This window comes from Nicotiana tabacum, chromosome 23 (assembly GCF_000715075.1).
Source record: "Nicotiana tabacum cultivar K326 chromosome 23, ASM71507v2, whole genome shotgun sequence".
NCBI lineage: Eukaryota > Viridiplantae > Streptophyta > Magnoliopsida > Solanales > Solanaceae > Nicotiana > Nicotiana tabacum.
This window is the reverse complement of record NC_134102.1, coordinates 98,565,396-98,587,105: the sequence shown is the minus strand read 5'-3', so window position 1 is coordinate 98,587,105 and position 21,710 is coordinate 98,565,396. Positions and strand designations below refer to the sequence as shown.

At 36.1% G+C, this 21,710-nt stretch overlaps 1 long non-coding RNA gene and 2 other non-coding genes across 3 annotated transcripts; all 3 read left to right on the top strand.

Annotated features, from left to right (window-relative positions):
* Nucleotides 1-4,204: 4,204 nt before the first annotated feature.
* LOC142177570 (uncharacterized) lies at nucleotides 4,205-5,872 on the top strand. Its single transcript, XR_012706112.1, has 2 exons — nucleotides 4,205-4,316; nucleotides 4,862-5,872. It is a non-coding gene; the product is annotated as an uncharacterized LOC142177570 (long non-coding RNA).
* Nucleotides 4,859-4,960, top strand: LOC142177857 (small nucleolar RNA R24). Its single transcript, XR_012706402.1, has one exon. It is a non-coding gene; the product is annotated as a small nucleolar RNA R24 (small nucleolar RNA).
* LOC142177878 (small nucleolar RNA snoR74) lies at nucleotides 5,011-5,145 on the top strand. Its single transcript, XR_012706420.1, has one exon. It is a non-coding gene; the product is annotated as a small nucleolar RNA snoR74 (small nucleolar RNA).
* Nucleotides 5,873-21,710: the final 15,838 nt, after the last annotated feature.

Sequence of the window (21,710 nt, the reverse complement as noted above, 5' to 3'; positions counted from 1 at the left end):
CAAAAATATCTCTTCCTCCATCGGAATGCTATTAACATTAGAGCATTCAATAGTTTGTACTCCAGCACACGTGGTTGCAAACTTTTGGATCAAAGAAGTTATGTAGTCTACATCAAGATTTACTATTTTGTTTGTGTAGGTGGTGGCGAAACTAACCTTACCTATTGACGATGAATGCAATAATAAATAGCTTTATTCTAGTATTCAAAGTATTAGAATATATAACTTCAATCATTAAATTTAAAATAATTACCATAGAATTCCTTAACTATTGTGGTGGTTACTATCACGACGTACGGGAAAAAATCCTTCTTATACAAATAAGAATCGAATTTCTCACCAGATGCTTCCCATAAAGTAATTTTTGATTTGATAGAACTACAAGAAAAAGATGGATCAGACTTTAATAGAGGAAAATTCATATGATTCATCCAAATATAATCAAAAGATATATGCAATAGACTAATTGGTAAAAAAGAAGGTGGTTTTTTTCAGTTTAGGCAATATTGGTTTAAAAAGACAGGAAACCCACTTTTCCCGAACAAAACTAACATATCTGTTTAAAAGAATTTACTCTACCAAGGGAGCACATTTGAGGAAGAGGTACTGAAACATAATAGGAAACAAACGTTCTGGATGATTTACAAATTAAATAAACATAAAATGACAAGCGACTCACTAATCAATAATAATTTGGATATCCCTTTTTTCCACCTCGAGCCAGCAATCTCCATATCTCAAACTCTGCACAAACAACACACCACATCTACAAATGAAGAGCATAAAGTATTTCAGAATTACATGGATATATAAAAGAATATTAAAAAAAATATAATAATTATACCTGATAACACAGTATTATTGTTCATCCTTAAGTCAATCATACCTGGTTTGATAAACAAAAATCCGTTTATAGGAATATTAACAATATCTTAATCTAGACTCTTGACGACAGTTTTAAGTAAGAAATTAATTTTAAAAGTACTTTCAACAGGCCTATGTCAACCACTATTTTTAACAACTTTGAACTTCTTGATAATAGAAAAAAAAAACCTTCACTCAACTTGTTATATAGTTTCTTGTTGATTGTAGCATGTATCAAGTTTTGCTAATAAAAGAAAAGAGATAAGTATTTTGAAATTAAAAGCCACAAACAAAATCTATATATAAAAGTATACAAATCATGTAGCTACCTTTTCGTCAATGAATATCATATCTAAGCCAATCAACTCTCCATTTTTCTTGGGATTAAAAGAATCCTACATTTTACAAATTCTAACCCTTATCAACCAATCATCCTTGCGAAGACCCAACTCTAAAAAAAAGAGTATGACATTCTAATAAAATTATGAAAAGTAAGAGAAAGTAAGCAAGTTATAACATGCGCAACATTCATCACCAATCTAAACAGGAGTATCAATAGGCACAAGATTAATTATCAATTTAATACTCGAAATTAATATACATTAAATATCATTGTAATAGAAAATTATGAGGATGAATAGAGAATTATTAGGAGAAGATAGTTGAAAAAACCAAACGGCTATACCATATCACAAACCAAAGAAAGATTGAAAATTTTATCTTGGGATGAAGCTCTCACCTTTGAGGAAAGAGTCGCTCAAAACGTGGGGTATGTTAAAAGAAAACCAAACGGCTTTATGGACTTTTATTGTCAAAGGAAAAAACTAAACGACTATTGGGCTTAATGTTTTGGGCCATTTATTATTCTGGGTAGTGGACTGATAAAATATTGTTAGAAATAGATGAAGTGAATGAGTGAAATAAAAGAAAAAAATCAACAAAACAAAAATAAAATAAATATGAAAGCCGCTATACAGAAATGTCACATATCATTCCCAAATTTATATATCTATAGAGATTGTAGTCACAAGTGTTCTATAGAGAGTTCAACCATCCAAAGATTGACCAAGATCACAGGCCAATGCAATTCTTAATGGTTTGGATGGAATCTTTTCAGGAATTTGAGGGGATGTTTTGATTTTTGATGATGAACTCACTACATCCTCTAGGCCAAACTTATTTGTTGTTTAGCTCGTGATGAAATACAAAGAGAGATTGAAGCATCATCAAATTTAATTTCAAGAATCTTCCGAATTAAACTAAGGAATTCATTGTTATGGATTGAAAATTTGAGTCGCAACTCGAACATATAGGAAGAAGGCGAAATTAAAGGATCTCTGTTTGGTAATTACCGTATATTTTGAATGTGAAGTACCTCAAACACAGTAACTAAGTTTTTATTCTTGTCGAGATATCAATACGCTCCGCTGGCAAAAATTTTACCAAGTGAACTTAGTCAACTGACCCTCAATTCTAGCCACTTTAGTATATAATTTCTTTTTACCAACTCCTCTAAAATGGATTGGGCTTAATATATAAGTGAAATTGCATGGCAATAACAACCCAATTTATAAGGGGTGGTTTTACTGTTTAAGTTTTGATCTTATTAAAATTAGTTTAGCAAAAATAGCTTTCGAATCAGAATTAGGTTGCACGACTTTTGATAGATTGACAAAACTTGCCTTGTTACAAGTCCTACTCATATGTCCTAATTGATCTCATGATTGTAGTACAAATTATCATTACTTTGATAAAATAATAGTTCACAAATCCTAATAATCACCAAAAGGTGTGATGAATGGATCGTCATATCTTGTTTGTATAAAAGTTTTACCAACATATTTGTTATTTAAAATTGATTAAAATAAACTTCAAATGACTCCAAAGTTGATATTCAATTTTCTAATACCAATTTTTTATTTTCATTGGTTACATTCAACCCAAAACGAAATTAATAGATCTACTATTTCTTCTTCGACATATTTTTCAAGTTCATTAAAATCCAACAATGATAATCTTTAAATTTTCTCAACCAAACAACATAAATCATTAAGGATAAATAATATAAGCGCAATAGAACATTACCCGCTCACTTCAACCACTTTAAATTTTCTACGCACATAACTCATTCTTTTCGATTTTAATGTTCAAATAGTCGAAACACAATTATTGTGTTTTTACATAAAAAGATCAAAGGAACATGGATGAGATAAGATAATTGCTCTTTAGCCCACAGAAACAATTTATTAGCAAAGCTTGAAAAATAGAAGTTCTATGAAACGCTTGAGTAAGGTTTAGAGCCATTTGAATTGGCTTAAAAAATAATTTTTCACTAGAAATAATTTTTTAGTAAAAAAACAATAAAAGTTGTGGCTGTCCAGATTATTTCTTTTAGCTTGTTTTAAGATATTTTTAACTTATTTTAAATACTCTTTAACTTTGCCAAACATTAAAAAAATTATATAAAAAATTAAAAGCTGATTTGACCAAAGTTGAGGGTCATTTGCTCAAATTCTTCTTTCATACATGACATAGGTGGGCCTCTGAACCACTACTAGGGGTGTTCGTCGGTCGGTACAGTATAATATTTAGATATTTCGGTTCGGTATTTTTGGTATTCGGTTTCTTACAATGCTATACCAATACCGTACCTAATTAAATTCGGCATGATTCGATTTTTCTCCTTTTGGTTTCAGTTTATTTGGTTCGGTAATTTCGGTTTATTCGATTTGAATACTAACAAGTGCGTAGAGTCATAGAATGTAATATTTTTAATTAAAGTACTCAAAAGTACAAAATTAAAAACGTTTGTTGAAATAAATTTTGTCCAAAATCAGTAAATATCAACCCAGAGAGTGAAAAGTGTACATAAAAGAATAAATTTGATCATTAAAAATGTCTTATTACTTGTTTAGAGTTAATTGATGAACTTAGAGAATAAAAGAAAATAAAATTTTATTTTTTTATATTTATGTTATAATTAATAATATATGTATTGTGCAATATAATATATATTTCGGTACAATATCGATATTTCAGTTATTTTATTTTAAAATACCAAATATCATACCTAATGCTAATTTTTTTTAAAAATTAAACCAAATACCATACCGAATACCAAAATATCGAATAACAAATATAAAAATTTTCGATTTCGATACGATAATTCGGTATTTACCAAATTATGCACAACCCTAACCACTACCAACATAACAGCTGTTGCAATATGTAAGACCTGCAAAAGTTTTGTCCTTCATTGCAATTATAAAGCTTTTCTTCGTATTAGGGTTTTCTTGTAAACACTATATATACAGGAGTAAGCCTACACAAAAATAAACATCAGTCGGTCACCAATGCCACTCCACTTAAATTGGCTGCCGTTTCTTTTCCTTTGCTCCGCCTGAACAACCTATCTGCTAAGTCTGCTCCTCTTCAAGTTTTGATTGTTGTCGGTAACTAGTTTTCCTCTTACTCTCTATTTTCCCCACTAATTTTATATCTTCATTCTGTTTTCGAACAATATTAGGTAGATTAGCTTCCCTAAATGCATCATTTTTTCAACTATATTTAGGTATAAATATATGCAAACCGAAATCTTTTTGTTTTTATATTATATGATTTTGATTGTAATGTAAAAAAATGGCTTCACAAAAGAGTCAGCAGCAAGTACCAGTTAATGGTAACCCGTCTGCCGCATGAAGCCTAAATAAACCAATATCCAAAATGAAGACCCATGAGATTCATTATTATTTCATGACACAATATTTTTTGGTACATTAAAATTGTTTTCAGAATTTCTGTATAATTTTGATTATTGGAGGAGGACAGGCACTTCTCAGACAACGGGGGTTTATTTATTTCTATAAAAAACTACCTTTTGCACGGTGCCTACAAAAAGCTGCTTATCACGATTGGAGGGTGTTCTGCTTTTTTTGCTAAGCATTCCTTCAAATTAAAAGTAGCCAAATTATTTGTGTTAATTTTCCTCCTTTATTAGGCGATGATGAGTTGCTAACACGTAAGAAGATCTAATTTAAGCTTGGATCAGCTTGGATCTTCGATGAAATTCACTTGTTACGCTTGGCTTCTGAGCTTTGTCTATTAAATGGTTATTTATTTTTAAAGTCCGAGTTACAAAACCTGATGATAAAAGCAGGGATCAATTGCCTTATTTGTGAATTGGTCTCTCGTAAACGTCAGGGAAATCAGAATTGCATTGTTATTGGGTGAACCACTTGACCATTTTCATGATGGAATGGTTCAGTAAACGATGATACATATTTATTCTAGATACTATTGTTTTTGTTGTGCTAGATGTCTACTGATTAATGCTTGTGTCCAAAGTTGAAGATAACAGCTGTTTTAGGTGTTTAGCTCATACTGTTTTAGCAGTTTAGCAAATTCAGCTGAGCAATTTCCTATGCCATAAGTTCTACACCATTAGACAGTCTCGAGATCACATATTTCCTATGTTTACTTTTTTTCCTGGAGTATTCACTGCTTACGGCTTGCGGGGCATTGCCAGATATAGTCCGATGATTAACAATTTAACAATAGCAAACCAACCTTGATTATGGTAGTGTACTTATCTTGAGATGTCGAGCGGATTATACAAAGAAGTAGCTCCAAAAGGTTAAACACCAACAGACCACTCTTTAATCTTTAACACCATCGCTAACATAAACTAATATTAAAGGACATTACTTTTTTTAAATGTAGACTACAGATCAGTGTGATTTGGGATTTAGCTACATTGCTGCATTTCAGTTGTCATATCATTGAGATTTGGGATTCGACTAAAATGTAGGTAAAATTTATGTTTAAATATATATTTGTCAAATAAAACCCAAGTTTTATTGTTGCACTTTAAAGTTTGACCACGTATGCTTAAAGATTTCTATTGCACCCCTTAATTAGCAGCCACCACGTTTCATAAATAAAGGAAAAAACTGAAAAAACCTTTGTCCCAAAACATCCTTCTAATGTTCCCAAAGAAAAAAAGAAAAATGCATAAAAGAAAAAACCCTGCATACGAATTTCAGATTAAAGCTCAAACCCAAAGCATGATTAAAGCAAATTTTAACTCAATCATAATCATGAATTCAAACTAATTTTTAGGTCCTGAAACGCCAAAATCAACAAGCTCCAATTAAATTTTTAAGTTTTTCCAAAATGTCAATAATGGTGATTTTTACAAGACTCAAAAGTTCCTTTGTTCTTTTTAGTCTTCGGGGTTGGAGAGACAAAACAAGAGCAGATAGGGTGGGGATTGGCGAAGAAGATGAAACCCATGAGGAAACGCTGTGGTTTTGAGAAGGAATACATGAGTTATGTTTTTTTCTTTTATTTGAAACCGAAATTATTTAAAAAAGGGAAAAATTAAAAAAACTAAGTTTGAGTATTTTTCCTCCCTCCTACGACATGATTTTTAGCTTTCCATGTGCTTGTTTTATGTGTTACATGTGTAACAGGTGTATAAGAAGGATTTGGTGACAAGGTCGAATTTTGCCTTATTCTCTATTGACATTTTTTCCAAGTAATACTATAATAAAGACTTTATTACCAATTTTCTCTATGTTAATAAAGTCTTTATTACCAATTTTCTCTATATTTATTAGTTTTTCAATTTTCTTTTATTTGAAACTGAAATTATTTAAAAAAGGGAAAAATTAAAAAAACTAAATTTGAGGATTTTCCCTCCCTTCTACGACATGATTTTTAGCTTTTCATGTGCTTGTTTTATGTGTTACACACGCGTGTGATGTGTAACCGGTGTGTAAGAAGGATTTGGTGACAAGGTCGAATTTTGCCTTATTCTCTATTGACATTTTTTCCTAGTAATACTATAATAAAGACTTTATTACCAATTTTCTCTATGTTTATTAGTTTTTCCAAATACCCTACATTAACAATTTTTATACAATTAGTATATTAACTTTCCAAGCCCCTAGGTTTTTAATATTAGGGCAAAGGTCCAAATATGCCCTTGTGTGTGTAATACACTTTAATACAATTAACGAAAGAGTTAATTAGTTTGGGTGAATTACGTTTAGAAAAGGGCATATATGAGTCAATTGTATAACTCTATGGACATAAGTTTTTTTTAAATACTGAAAATATAATAATTAAATTTTAGAGAAAATTCCACAAATATTAAAAAAAATACACTCACAAAATAGTTACACTCAGTACATGAGCATCTATACATCACAAGTCTGGAAAATACGGTCTATAATAGTGAGAGACAATGTATGTGAAACACGGCAGCTACCTCTGAATCTTCGAAAAATCAACTGTGCGAAAGAATCAACACTACTGTGTCCGGGATCACCTGGATCTGCACACGAAATGCATGGTGTAGTATGAGTACACCAACTCAGTATGTAACAATAGTAAATAAGAATTGAAAGTAGTGTCGCGCTTCACATCTAAGTCCAAATACAGTAATTTCTAACATAAAAGAGTAGGCATGCTCTCAAGTTCAACATTTAAAATTCCACAGTAATTTCATATCAACTTCGACTGAAACAGAGGATAATGTCTTTCAGAAATTTTCAAAACAGTGATATATGACAATTGAAAAGCAGCAATAATGAAATCAATGCATCCTCTCAAAGTAAAAGTCACTCAGTCCTCCCATTCACTCCAACCTCACAGTCACTCTTTCCTCACAGTCACTCATTCCTCCCAATCATCAACACTCGGCACTCGCACTCACTAGGTAAATGCGCTCACTAGAGGTGTGTACACACTCCGGAGGGGCTCTTTAGCCCAAGCGCTATAACAAGCCAATCATGGCATAAATCAATAAAACATGCTGCGGCGTGCAGCCCAATCCCGTAAATATCCTCACAATTAGGCCCTCCGCCTCACTCAGTCATCAACATTTCAAGTCTCGCGGGCTCTCACAAATCATGATAAGCAGCCAACAACAATGATATGATGCATCAATAATGAATAAGAGAGACTGAAATGTAATATGCGAATAAAAATCGTGACCGAGTATGAAACAACAATTAAGCACATAATTCAACATGTACACGACCTATATGGATCCCAACAATGTCAACATATAGTTTAAACATGATTTATAGATTAATTTCTCTACATACGTGAAAAAATGTACGGATGCCAGCAGATTATTCAACTACACATTTCAATGGAATTGACCAAGTCATAATTTCTACGGTGCACGCCCACACGTCCGTCACCTAGCATATGCGTTACCTAATAACCAATCACACAATACATAATCCGGGGTTTCATACCCTCAGGACCAAATTTAGAACTGCTACTTACCTCAATCCGAGAAATAATTTATTCCAATATGCCTTTTCCTCGCGATTCGGCCTCCGAACGCCTCGAATCTTAGTCAAAATAATTCGATACAATCAACACGAGGTATACGAATCAATTCTATATGAAAATGCTAAATTTCATAATAAAATATGAAATTAACTCAAATATCGACAGTGGGGCCCATGTCTCGGAACCCGACAAAAGTTACAAAATATGAACGCCCATTCAACCACGAGTTCAACCATACAAAATTACTATATTCCAACTCCGATTCGACCTTCAAACCCTCAAATCAATTTTTTTGGAAAATTTCTATTCTAATCCCCCAAATCATGAAATAAGTGCTGGAAATAATGATAGATTCATGAATAACAGACCAAATCAAGTTAAGATCACTTACCCCAGTCCAGTTTGTGAAGTTTGCCTCTGAAAATCCCCAAACCGAGCTCCCCAACTATGTTTATGTCAAAAATGGCCAAAAACCCCATTTATAATGCCTCTGATGTTTTCGAGCGCCACAGGTAGCGTGGGGCGCTGCTTGTGGCGCAGTTTCCAGGACCCCAACAATTTCCAGCACGAAGGCTAGTGCCCCACGCTACCCTGGGCGCTGGCGGCGATGGAAAATCTTTTCCGACACGGAAATGGGCATAACTCTCTCATACGATGTTTGAATTCGACGATTCTTTTTGCTATGAATCCTGCTTCAATCAAACCTGAATTTGGATCCCATTTCATTAATGTGATGCCACTTATCTTTGAAGAAACGACGTCGAAACATCCTACATTCGATGCCGAAACCTAGCAAATCAAGTCCGATTGACCTAAATTTTTGCACACAAGTCATAAATGACATAACAGACCTATTCCAATTTCCAGAATCGGATTCTGACTCCGATATAAAAAAGTCAACTCTCCGGTCAAACTTTCAATTTAAATTTCTATTTTAGCCATTTCAAGCCTAGTTTAACTACGGACTTCCAAATAATTTTTCGGATACGCTCCTAAGTCCAAAATCACTATACAGAGCTATTGGAATCATTAGAACTCTATTCCGGGGGTCGTTTACACATAAGTCAATCATCCGATCAACCTTTTCAACTTAAGCTTTCATCTTTGAGACTAAGTGTCTCAATTCATTCCGAAACCTTACCGGACCCGAACCCATTACCACGGCAAGTCACATAATAACTGTAAAGCACAAATTGAGTAGTAAATGGGGGAAATAAGTTTTAATACTCAAAACGACCGGCTTACTCGTTACATTCTCCCCCTCTTAAACTAACGTTCATCCTCGAACGTGTTTAGAATTATACTTGGAGTCTCAAATAGGTGTGGATATTTGATCCGCATCTCCCGCTCAGTCTCCCAAGTAGCTTCTCCAACTGGCTGACCTCTCCACTGCACTTTCACCGAAGTTATGTCCTTTGATCTCAACTTTCGGACCTACTGGTCCAAGATGGCCATCGGCTCCACATCATAAGCCAAATTACCATCCAACTAAACCGTGCTGAAATGCAAAACATGAGACGGATCTCCGATATACTTCCGGAGCATAGATACATGAAACACTAGATGAACACCCGATAGACTAGTGGGAAAGCAAGTTCATAAGCCACATCTCCAACCTTCTTAAGTATTTCAAAAGGTCCAATATACCTAGGACTCAACTTGCCCTTCTTCCCGAATGTCATAACACCCTTCATAGGTGAAACTCGGAGTAGTACCTTCTCTCCTATCACGTAAGCAACATCGCGAACCTTTCGGTCGGCATAACTCTTCTGTCTAGACTGTGCCGTGCGAAGTCGTTCCTGAATCAATTTAACCTTTCCAAGGCATCCTGAACTAAATCAGTACCTAATAGCCTAGCCTCACCCGGCTCAAACCAACCCACCAACCCACCAATTTTTAAGGGAAAAATTAAAAAAACTAAATTTGAGGATTTTCCCTCCCTCCTACGACATGATTTTTAGCTTTCCATGTGCTTGTTTTATGTGTTACATGTGTAACAGGTGTGTAAGAAGGATTTGGTGACAAGGTCAAATTTTGCCTTATTCTCTATTGACATTTTTTCCTAGAAATACTATAATAAAGACTTTATTACCAATTTTCTCTATGTTAATAAAGTCTTTATTACCAATTTTCTCTATGTTTATTAGTTTTTCAATTTTCTTTTATTTGAAATCGAAATTATTTAAAAAAGGGAAAAATTAAAAAAACTAAATTTGAGGATTTTCCCTCCCTCCTACGACATGATTTTTAGCTTTTCATGTGCTTGTTTTATGTGTTACACACGCGTGTGATGTGTAACAGGTGTGTAAGAAGGATTTGGTGACAAGGTCGAATTTCGCCTTATTCTCTATTGACATTTTTTCCTAGTAATACTATAATAAAGACTTTATTACCAATTTTCTCTATGTTTATTAGTTTTTCCAAATACCCTACATTAACAATTTTTATACAATTAGTATATTAACTTTCCAAGCCCCTAGGTTTTTAATATTAGGGCAAAGGTCCAAATATGCCCTTGTGTGTAATACACTTTAATACAATTAACGAAAGAGTTAATTAGTTTGGGTGAATTACGTTTAGAAAAGGGCATATATGAGTCAATTGTATAACTTTAAGGACATAAGTTTTTTTTAAATACTGAAAATATAATAATTAAATTTTAGAGAAAATTCCACAAATATTAAAAAAAATACACTCACAAAATAGTTACACTCAGTACATGAGCATCTATACATCACAAGTCTGGAAAATACGGTCTATAATAGTGAGAGACAATGTATGTGAAACACGGCAGCTACCTCTGAATCTTCGAAAAATTAACTGTGCGAAAGAATCAACACTACTGTGTCCGAGATCACCTGGATCTGCACACGAAATGCATGGTGTAGTATGAGTACACCAACTCAGTATGTAACAATAGTAAATAAGAATTGAAAATAGTGTCGCGCTTCACATCTAGGTCCAAATACAGTAATTTCCAACATAAAAGAGTAGGCATGCTCTCAAGTTCAACATTTAAAATTCCACAGTAATTTCATATCAACTTCGACTGAAACAGAGGATAATGTCTTTCAGAAATTTTCAAAACAGTGATATATGACAATTGAAATGCAGCAATAATGAAATCAATGCATCCTCTCAAAGTAAAAGTCACTCAATCCTCCCATTCACTCCAACCTCACAGTCACTCTTTCCTCACAGTCACTCATTCCTCCCAATCATCAACACTCGGCACTCGCACTCACTAGGTAAATGCGCTCACTAGGGGTGTGTACATGCTCCGGAGGTGCTCTTTAGTCCAAGCGCTATAACAAGCCAATCATGGCATAAATCAATAAAACATGCTGCGGCGTGCAGCCCAATCCCGTAAATATCCTCACAATTAGGCCCTCCGCCTCACTCAGTCATCAACATTTCAAGTCTCGCGGGCTCTCACAAATCATGATAAGCAGCCAACAACAATGATATGATGCATCAATAATGAATAAGAGAGACTGAAATGTAATATGCGAATAAAAATCGTGACCGAGTATGAAACAACAATTAAGCACATAATTCAACATGTACACGACCTATATGGATCCCAACAATGTCAACATATAGTTTAAACATGATTTATAGATTAATTTCTCTACATACATGAAAAAATGTACGGATGCCAACAGATTATTCAACTACACATTTCAATGGAATTGACCAAGTTATAATTTCTACGGTGCACGTTCACACGTCCGTCACCTAGCATATGCGTTACCTAATAACCAATCACACAATACATAATCCGGGGTTTCATACCTCAGGACCAAATTTAGAACTGCTACTTACCTCAATCCGAGCAATAATTTATTCCAATATGCCTTTTCCTCACGATTCGGCCTCCGAACGCCTCGAATCTTAGTCAAAATAATTCGATACAATCAACACGAGGTATACGAATCAATTCTATATGAAAATGCTAAATTTCATAATAAAATATGAAATTAACTCAAATATCGACAGTGGGGCCCATGTCTCGGAACCCGACAAAAGTTACAAAATATGAACGCCCATTCAACCACGAGTTCAACCATACAAAATTACTATATTCCAACTCCGATTCGACCTTCAAACCCTCAAATCAAATTTTTTGGAAAATTTCTATTCTAATCCCCCAAATCATGAAATAAGTGCTGGAAATAATGTTAGATTCATGAATAACGGACCAAATCAAGTTAAGATCACTTACCCCAGTCCAATTTGTAAAGTTTGCCTCTGAAAATCCCCAAACCGAGCTCCCCAACTATGTTTATGTCAAAAATGGCCAAAAACCCCATTTATAATGCCTCTGATGTTTTCGAGCGCCACAGGTAGCGTGGGGCGCTGCCTGTGGCGCAGTTTCCAGGACCCCAACAATTTCCAGCACGAAGGCTAGTGCCCCACACTACCCTGGGCGCTGGCGGCGACGGAAAATATTTTCCGACACGGAAATGGGCATAACTCTCTCATACGATGTTTGAATTCGACGATTCTTTTTGCTATGAATCCTGCTTCAATCAAACCTGAATTTGGATCCCATTTCATTAATGTGATGCCACTTATCTTTGAAGAAACGACGTCGAAACATCCTACATTCGATGCCGAAACCTAGCAAATCAAGTCCGATTGACCTAAATTTTTGCACACAAGTCATAAATGACATAACAGACCTATTCCAATTTTCAGAATCGGATTCTGACTCCGATATAAAAAAGTCAACTCTTCGGTCAAACTTTCAATTTAAATTTCTATTTTAGCCATTTCAAGCCTAGTTTAACTACGGACTTCCAAATAATTTTTCGGATACGCTCCTAAGTCCAAAATCACTATACAGAGCTATTGGAATCATTAGAACTCTATTCCGGGGGTCGTTTACACATAAGTCAATCATCCGATCAACCTTTTCAACTTAAGCTTTCATCTTTGAGACTAAGTGTCTCAATTCATTCCGAAACCTTACCGGACTCGAACCCATTACCACGGCAAGTCACATAACAACTGTAAAGCACAAATTGAGTAGTAAATGGGGGAAATAAGTTTTAATACTCAAAACGACCGGCTTACTCGTTACATTCTCCCCCTCTTAAACTAACGTTCATCCTCGAACGTGTTTAGAATTATACTTGGAGTCTCAAATAGGTGTGGATATTTGATCCGCATCTCCCGCTCAGTCTCCCAAGTAGCTTCTCCAACTGGCTGACCTCTCCACTGCACTTTCACCGAAGTTATGTCCTTTGATCTCAACTTTCGGACCTGCTGGTCCAAGATGGCCATCGACTCCACATCATAAGCCAAATTACCATCCAACTGAACCGTGTTGAAATCCAAAACATGAGACGGATCTCCGATATACTTCCGGAGCATAGATACATGAAACACTAGATGAACACCCGATAGACTCGGTGGTAAAGCAAGTTCATAAGCCACATCTCCAACCTTCTTAAGTATTTCAAAAGGTCCAATATACCTAGGACTCAACTTGCCCTTCTTCCCGAATATCATAACACCCTTCATAGGTGAAACTCGGAGTAGTACCTTCTCTCCTATCACGTAAGCAACATCGCGAACCTTTCGGTCGGCATAACTCTTCTGTCTAGACTGTGCCGTGCGAAGTCGTTCCTGAATCAATTTAACCTTTCCAAGGTATCCTAAACTAAATCAGTACCTAATAGCCTAGCCTCACCCGGCTCAAACCAACCCACCAAAGATCTACACCGTCTCTCATACAAAGCCTCATACAGAGCCATCTGAATGCTAAACTGGTAGCTGTTATTGTAAGAAAACTCTGCAAGTGGAAAAAATTTATCACAAGAACCCCCAAAATCTATAACACAAGCGCATAACATATCCTCCAGTATCTGAATAGTGCGCTCGGACTGTCACTCCGTCTGAGGGTGAAATGTTGTACTCAACTGAACTTGTGTACCTATTTCTCACTGCACTGCTCTCCAAACCTGTGATGTAAACTGCGTGCCAAGAGTTGTTCCTAAACCTTCGAATCGCTATTCCACTTTATCACGCACATATCCGGGGGTGATCCCACGCCATCCTATTCTATATAGGCCATGCAATACCACGTAATTGAAGATCATTACTTCAACCTTAGTCCATAAACCTTGGAATTTAATTTCCAACATTTAGAATTTCTTTTCAAGACCCGAATCTCATATCTATACACTGTATAAGTATGAACAAACTGTATCAAGCCATAGCTATAACTCCAGATATAATCGTATAACATACTACACAACTTACATACTCGCATCACCATTCTCGATCACAGTAACTATTGAAAACCAACCAAGTACTGGTATTAAACCCCATATCAAACAAAACCTCATCCTAAAACCTTCATACACTGCTGATAATGAAAGAAACACGCGAAATCTCATAACCCCTTATCAGATCAACAAGTCATGGTGCTTTCTCGCCCCAACCAGAACCATAATCACCTTCTAAGATGACTTTCAATATTATCCTCCCAATATACCGTAATAAAATCTGATAGTACCCATTCTAGGTCCAATGACCATATACTATTAAACACAACTATCCCACAAACATGCCACACCAATACAACTCAAGCCATAACTGCGCAACCTTGTACCCAATATGGAAGATGTCTCAAAAAAGAGAACCGTATTGCAAGTTCAATAAGCACCACCCCAATTGCAATGCTATAAGCTCATTATATATATAGTAGAAACAAGACACACGAATTTAATAACAGTAACCAGCTCTTCTAGAGCTCACATTAACATCACTCGCACGGACAACTCACGTGCTATAGTATCAATATCTGGACCCGCACGGACAACTCACGTGCCAATAAAATCAATATATGAATCCGCATGAACAACTCACGTGCCAATAATATAATCTGCATGGCATGGTCACATGTCTCTAGTCCAAGCATATCAGACATGAGCAATCAAATAAGTACACATGTATATGATAAATGAATTAAGATTCTCATGCTTCTAGATTGGTATAAATAACACGCCACAGAGTAGGCATGTGTAAAGTGTGCTATCATAACTCAATTCAGCAGGTTAACGCAGAAATGGCAACTACCAAGGTTATTCAGGGAATTAGCCTCTTTGAAACCTCAAGTATAGCCTAGGTAGTTCTCAACAAAGGTACGAATACGAGAAACTTTATAACTTTACACTTAACAGTCAACTCTAGGCATATCTTTGCCTAAGCCTTCTTCCGAGTATGAATACTTGCCCCAATGTCCACACTTGGCTCAAACCTCCCATATGTACGCACTCATGGCGCGCAACTATAACAAAAAATTAGCGCAATTAGTGCCTTCACTGAGTTTAAATAAAATACTCAACAATTTGCTTTTGAGAACTCCTAGTCCCCCAAATTCATAGAACACATGAACCACCGTAACTGATCACAACTCCAGCACTCAAATGACTATCACATCCTTTATGCACGATCATCCCACTAGGAGTACTTCCATAATTCTTTCGTGCCGCATAACGATAATTGGAATATCAACATTCTATCACCCAGGTAGTACCACAATATCGATGTACATCCGTAAGTCAAAACACAATGCACCTTCTGAAATACGCACCCTTCTCAGGGATTACCGAGAAGTTATAACATTAATCTAAATGTCTGAAACTGACCATTCTATCCAGAATTCGTGACCTTCCCTTCAAGAATAAACTGTCACCTTGTACATGTAAATCTTAATCTCGCATAACACACCACATCTATCATGCTATCATGTGACAAATACGAGAATCTCATTATCAACTCTGAGACCAGCAAATTACATACCCGGTCAGTTAGAAACCTCTATCTTGCTTCATTCCATGTGAAAATCACAATACATAACACGTTCCCCACACCGGTAGAAAATATCAAACTTAAACCATGGTAAAAGCCATCAAGAACACTTTGAAATCTATTTGCACATAACCAAGCTATCAGAATTGAATTCCTCTAACTCGACCAAGCCACGCAGGTCACCAAACCCAAGAATATTGCCACCAAAACATCTGTAAAGTCTCACCACATCATAATTACCCAAAAGAACCGAGCATACCATTACCATACTGGTCTAGCCTACTACCCAATTGTCCTATTTACTTCGAGTTTCTTCTGAATTACCCTCAAGTTGACACTTCTCCTTGTTAGAACACTATTGTCCTTACCCAAAGCTCACTACAAGACATCCTAAGATAAAACCATACCGCTCTAAGGCCCATAAGCCATTGTATTCTTCTTAAGCACCACAAAAGTACCATAACCGAGACCCCGACACTGAAAAGACCTTATGTGGACTTAAAATTGTTCCTTTTTCCCTTTCTTTCACTAAAATGTAGAATCCATAGTCATACAGAATCACCGTAAGTCCCGGAACCATCCAGTGTAAATAACCGATTCTGGCAATATATAAATTCCAAAAACTTTTCAATTGACACATATACATTTTGAATCCATTAGAACCCTTTCGAAAGTCACCCACTATGCTAAAATCTAAATTGCACCGCCCAAACGGGCCGAAAGACACGAGCCCCATTAGCACAACAGCCCCCAAAGAAGTAACCCCGCCTTAACACCACCAATCAAATTCATACTTCGTGCGCACTACATCCTTCAAAATAACAATTTAATCATTTCATGATTTTTCATATTTTCATAAAGTGCAATATAACCCGCATTTAAGAAATTTTCTTACTCGAGTCATCCCCGATCTCAACCTCTGCAAGTCATAACTAATCAACAAGTATGCCTCAGACCAAAACCAATACCGCACATAATCGTGCAATCAAATCGTAGATAGCAGACTCCCCCACTTAGCTCAAAGCCATATAACAAAACATCCAATAACTCACAATACCCATACTCTACTATTGTCATAATCCCACAGTCAATTCCACGAAAAATCATCACAAGCTTAGGTAACACAAACCATAAAATACCTCATATCATCTACTAAGCTCGCCTTCATCCCCGTGACGGTCAAGTCAACTTTCTCAACTAATCCAAAATCAAATCTCAACACATATACCCCACTGGGAGAAAAGAAACCCCCACTCAACATTATAAAGAATACACATATGTAACATTCTCCGAAAGAGATAATTCACCTGCGTAGCCTTAAATTGGCATCTTGCTATACCCTTTCACAGCCACAATTACTACGGAATCACTTAATATTTCTGAGTTTGAACTCATCAACACGAAATGAAAATCTACTTCGCTCTAGAATTAAACAACATGAAAGATCCCTCAACGCACTCACAACTCAAGACTGTACATCACATCAAAACATGAATCAAGTACACAATAGCAAACTCTTGAGTCACAAGTAAACTTTATTTGTCTCATTCAACCCATCTAAACACATCCCGCATTCACATAATACTCATCATGTAGTCATTCAACCGCTCATCAAGCCACAAATTCCACTCATAGGGATACTACCGAACACATAAGTCCAAACGCACAAGTTCTCACAACCGAGATTAAGTTGCGGTTTAACCCCGGCCTCAAGTCTTCCAGACTGGCCCATCACCAAAATACAGAATACTCATCTTGAACCTCGTTCATGGAATCATAAGCCAGCGATGCACATATGATACCGAACGCTCACATGCGCACACGAATGCGTGGAAGGGATTCAAAGAGTTATGTTTCAAGACGAATCAATGTCGCACGATAGAATACAAGAAAGTGAAATTTCCTAAGGGTTCGACAGCCTCTCGAAGATAAGTACAGACGTCTCTGTACCGATTCGCAAGACTCTACTAAATCTACTCATGACTCGTGAGACATATATAACCTAGATTTTGATACCAACTTGTCATGACCCAAAATCCTAACCTGTCGTGATGACGCCTATCTCAATATTAGGCAAGCCGACAATATCGATAACCCATAATTTTTTTTAAATACTGAAAACATAATAATTAAATTTTGGAGAAAATCCCACAAATATTGGATATAAATACACTCCCAAAACCTAGTGTCACTGAGTACATGAGCATCTATACATCACAAGGCTGGAAAACACTGTCTATAATAGTCTGCGACCAGATATAGTAAACAAGGAAATAGGGAAGGAGAGACAAGGTCTGCGAAATACGGCAGCTACCTCTGAATCTTCAAAAAATCAATTGTGCGAAAGAATCAACACCCATTTTGTCCGGGATCACCTAGATATGCACACGAAGTTCAGGGTGTAGTATGAGTACAACCAACTCAGTAAGTAAAAATAGTAAATAAGAACAGAAAGTAGTGACGAGCTTCACAACTAAGTCCAAATACAGTAATTTCCAACATAAAAGGGTAGGCATGCTCTCAAGTTCAACATTTAAAATTTCACAGATATTTTATATCAACTTCGACTGAAACAGAGGATAATGTATTTCAGAAATTTTCAAAAGAGTGATATATGACAACTGAAATGCAGCAATAATGAAATCAGTGCATCCTCTCAGAGTAACAGTCACTCAGTCCTCCCATTCACTCCAACCGCACAGTCACTCTTTCCCCACAGTCACTCATTCCTCACAATCACTCAGCACTCGGCACTCGCACTCAGTAGGTACCTGCGCTCACTGGGGTATATACAGACTCCGGAGGGGATCCTTTAGCTCAAGCACTATTACAAGCCAATCATGGCATAAATCAATGAAACATGCTGTGGCGTGCAGCCCGATCCCATAAATATCCTCATAATTAGGCCGTCGGCCTCACTCAGTTATCAACCTCTCCAGTCTATCGGGCTCTCAGAAATCATGATAAGCATCCCAACATCAATGATATGGTGCATTAATAATGAATAAGAGAGGCTGAGATGTAATATGTGAATAAAAATTGTGACTGAGTATGAAACAATAATTTAGCAGATAATTCAACATGTACACGACCTCTATGGATCCCAACAATGTCAACACATAGTTTAAACATGATTTATAGATTAATTTCTCTAAATACGTGAAAAAATATTCGGATGTCAACAGATTAATCAACTATAAAGTTCCATGGAATTGACCAAGTCACAATTCCTACGGTGCATGCCCACACGCCCGTTACCTACCATGTGTGTCCCCTCATAACCAGTCACATAACACATAATTCGAGGTTTCATACCCTCAGGACCAAATTTAGAACTGTTACTTACCTCAATCCGAGCAATTCTTTATTCCAATAGGACTTTTCCTCGCGATTCGGCCTCCGAACGCCTCGAATCTTAGTCAAAATAATTCGATACAATCAACACGAGGTATATGAATCAATTCTATATGAAAATGCTAAATTTCACAATAAAATCCGAAATTAACTCAAAAATCGACAATGGGGCCCATGTCTCAGAACCTGAAAAAAGTTATAAAATATGAACGCACATTCAACCACGAGTCCAATCATATAAAAATTACTAAATTCCGACTCTGATTCGACCTTCAAACCCTCAAATCAATTTTTGGAAAATTTCTATTCTAATCCCCCAAATCATGAAATAAGTGCTGGAAATAATGTTAGATTCATGAAAAACGAACAAAATCAATTTAAGATCACTTACCCCAGTCTAATTTGTGAAGTTTGCCTTTGAAAATTCCCAAACCGAGCTCCCCAACTATGTTTATGTTAAAAATGGCCCAAAACCCCGTTTATAGAGCCTCTGATATTTTCGAGCGCCACAGGTAGCGTGGGGCGCTGCCTGTGGCGCAGTTTCCAGAACCCGAACAATTACCAGCGCCAGGGCTAGCGCCCCACGCTACCCTGGGCGCTGGCGGCGACGTGAAATCTTTTCCGACACGAAAATGGGCATAACTCTCTAATACGGTGTCCGAATTCGATGATTCTTTTTGCTATGAATCCGAAATTTTAATACGGATCTAATACTTCAATCAAAACTGAATTTGTAGCCCATTCTCTTTATGTGATGCCACTTATGCTTGAAGAAACGACATCGAAGAATCCTACATTCGATGACGAAACCTAGCAAATCAAGTCTGATTGACCTAAATTTTGCACACAAGTCATAAATGACATAATATACCTATTCTAATTTTCAAAATCGGATTCCGACCCCATTATCAAAAAGTCAACTCCCCGGTCAAACTTCCAACTTAAATTTCTTTTTTAGCCCATTCAAGCCTAATTTTACTACGGACTTCCAAATAATTTTTCAGACACGCTTCTACGTCCAAAAATTACCATACGGAGCTGTTGGAATCATCAAAACTCTATTCCGGGCGCGTTTACACATAAGTCAATCATCCCGTCAACCTTTTCAACTTAAGCTTTCATCTTTGAGAATAAGTGTCTCAATTCATTCCGAAATCTTATCGGACCCGAACTAATTACCCCGACAAATCACATAACAATTGTAAAGTACAACTTGAGCAGTAAATGAGAAAATGAGGTTGTAATACTCAAAATGACAGGCCGGATCGTTACACTACCATAAACGGAGTAGCATAAAATCTAAATAGAATCCATTGAATCGGTATTCTCCTACATTTGACGAACAAAATTCATGTGGAGAAGAAAAATCACTATCACTGTGATATAATTTTGAAGTTTGATAGCGAGTCTAATTCAAAGCCTGATAGAGATTCAAATGGCGACTATGGCAATCTTGCTTCAACACTCAGGTCGGTGGGATATTACTGGCCGATATGTCGATTTCAATGTCGACGGAGTTGTAATCAACATAGAGTCAAGCTACGATGAGTTAATTTCAGTCATTGCTCGGCAATTATCTATAGATACCTCTGTTAAAATAATGGAGATCAAATATATAGTCAATGACAGGTGCCCTCCCATAAAAATTCACAATGAATGGGGCTACAAGTGTATATAGAGACTAAAAGGAACTACAAGGAGTTCAGAATGTATCCATTATGTATAACATTGAAGTAATTCGCGCTGGACTGAAATACGATAAATGAGAATATCATTGCAGGGTCCTTCAAAAATGCACAAAATAGCCTGATACAATTACCATACAATGGTGATACATTCAGCAGTGTTTTTAAGAAAATAAATTTGCTTGAGGTGGATCCATGCGATGACAATGGTAGTTGCGAGTGTTTAATAATAGCAGACACACTACCTAAAAGTATTGAGGTGAGTCAAATTTACCAAGACAAATATACGATTGTGAGTGTGATGAAGCATTATGCAGTTATGAACAAATTCCAATTCAGGGTGAAAAGGTCATGTGAAAATACGTAATTACTTTTGACAAATATAGAAATATAATATTAACATGCAAAGAAATGTATATATTCCTGGTTACTGTCTTTAATTTTGGTATGGTAAGTGGATTAATTTCGCTTGATGCTTAAGTAAGTGGATTTTTGTTAATTAATTAGTGCGTTAAAGGGCTTATACTTTTGGTTTACAATTGTATAACTTTTGTATGTTAATTGTATTTAATCATTTTTTGACTTCCCAGCTACTGCCTCGAGTGCCTTAACAAGCATTGTGCATGGAAATTTAGGTCTACAAGCCTTAACAAATCAACCATGTTCAAGGTAAAG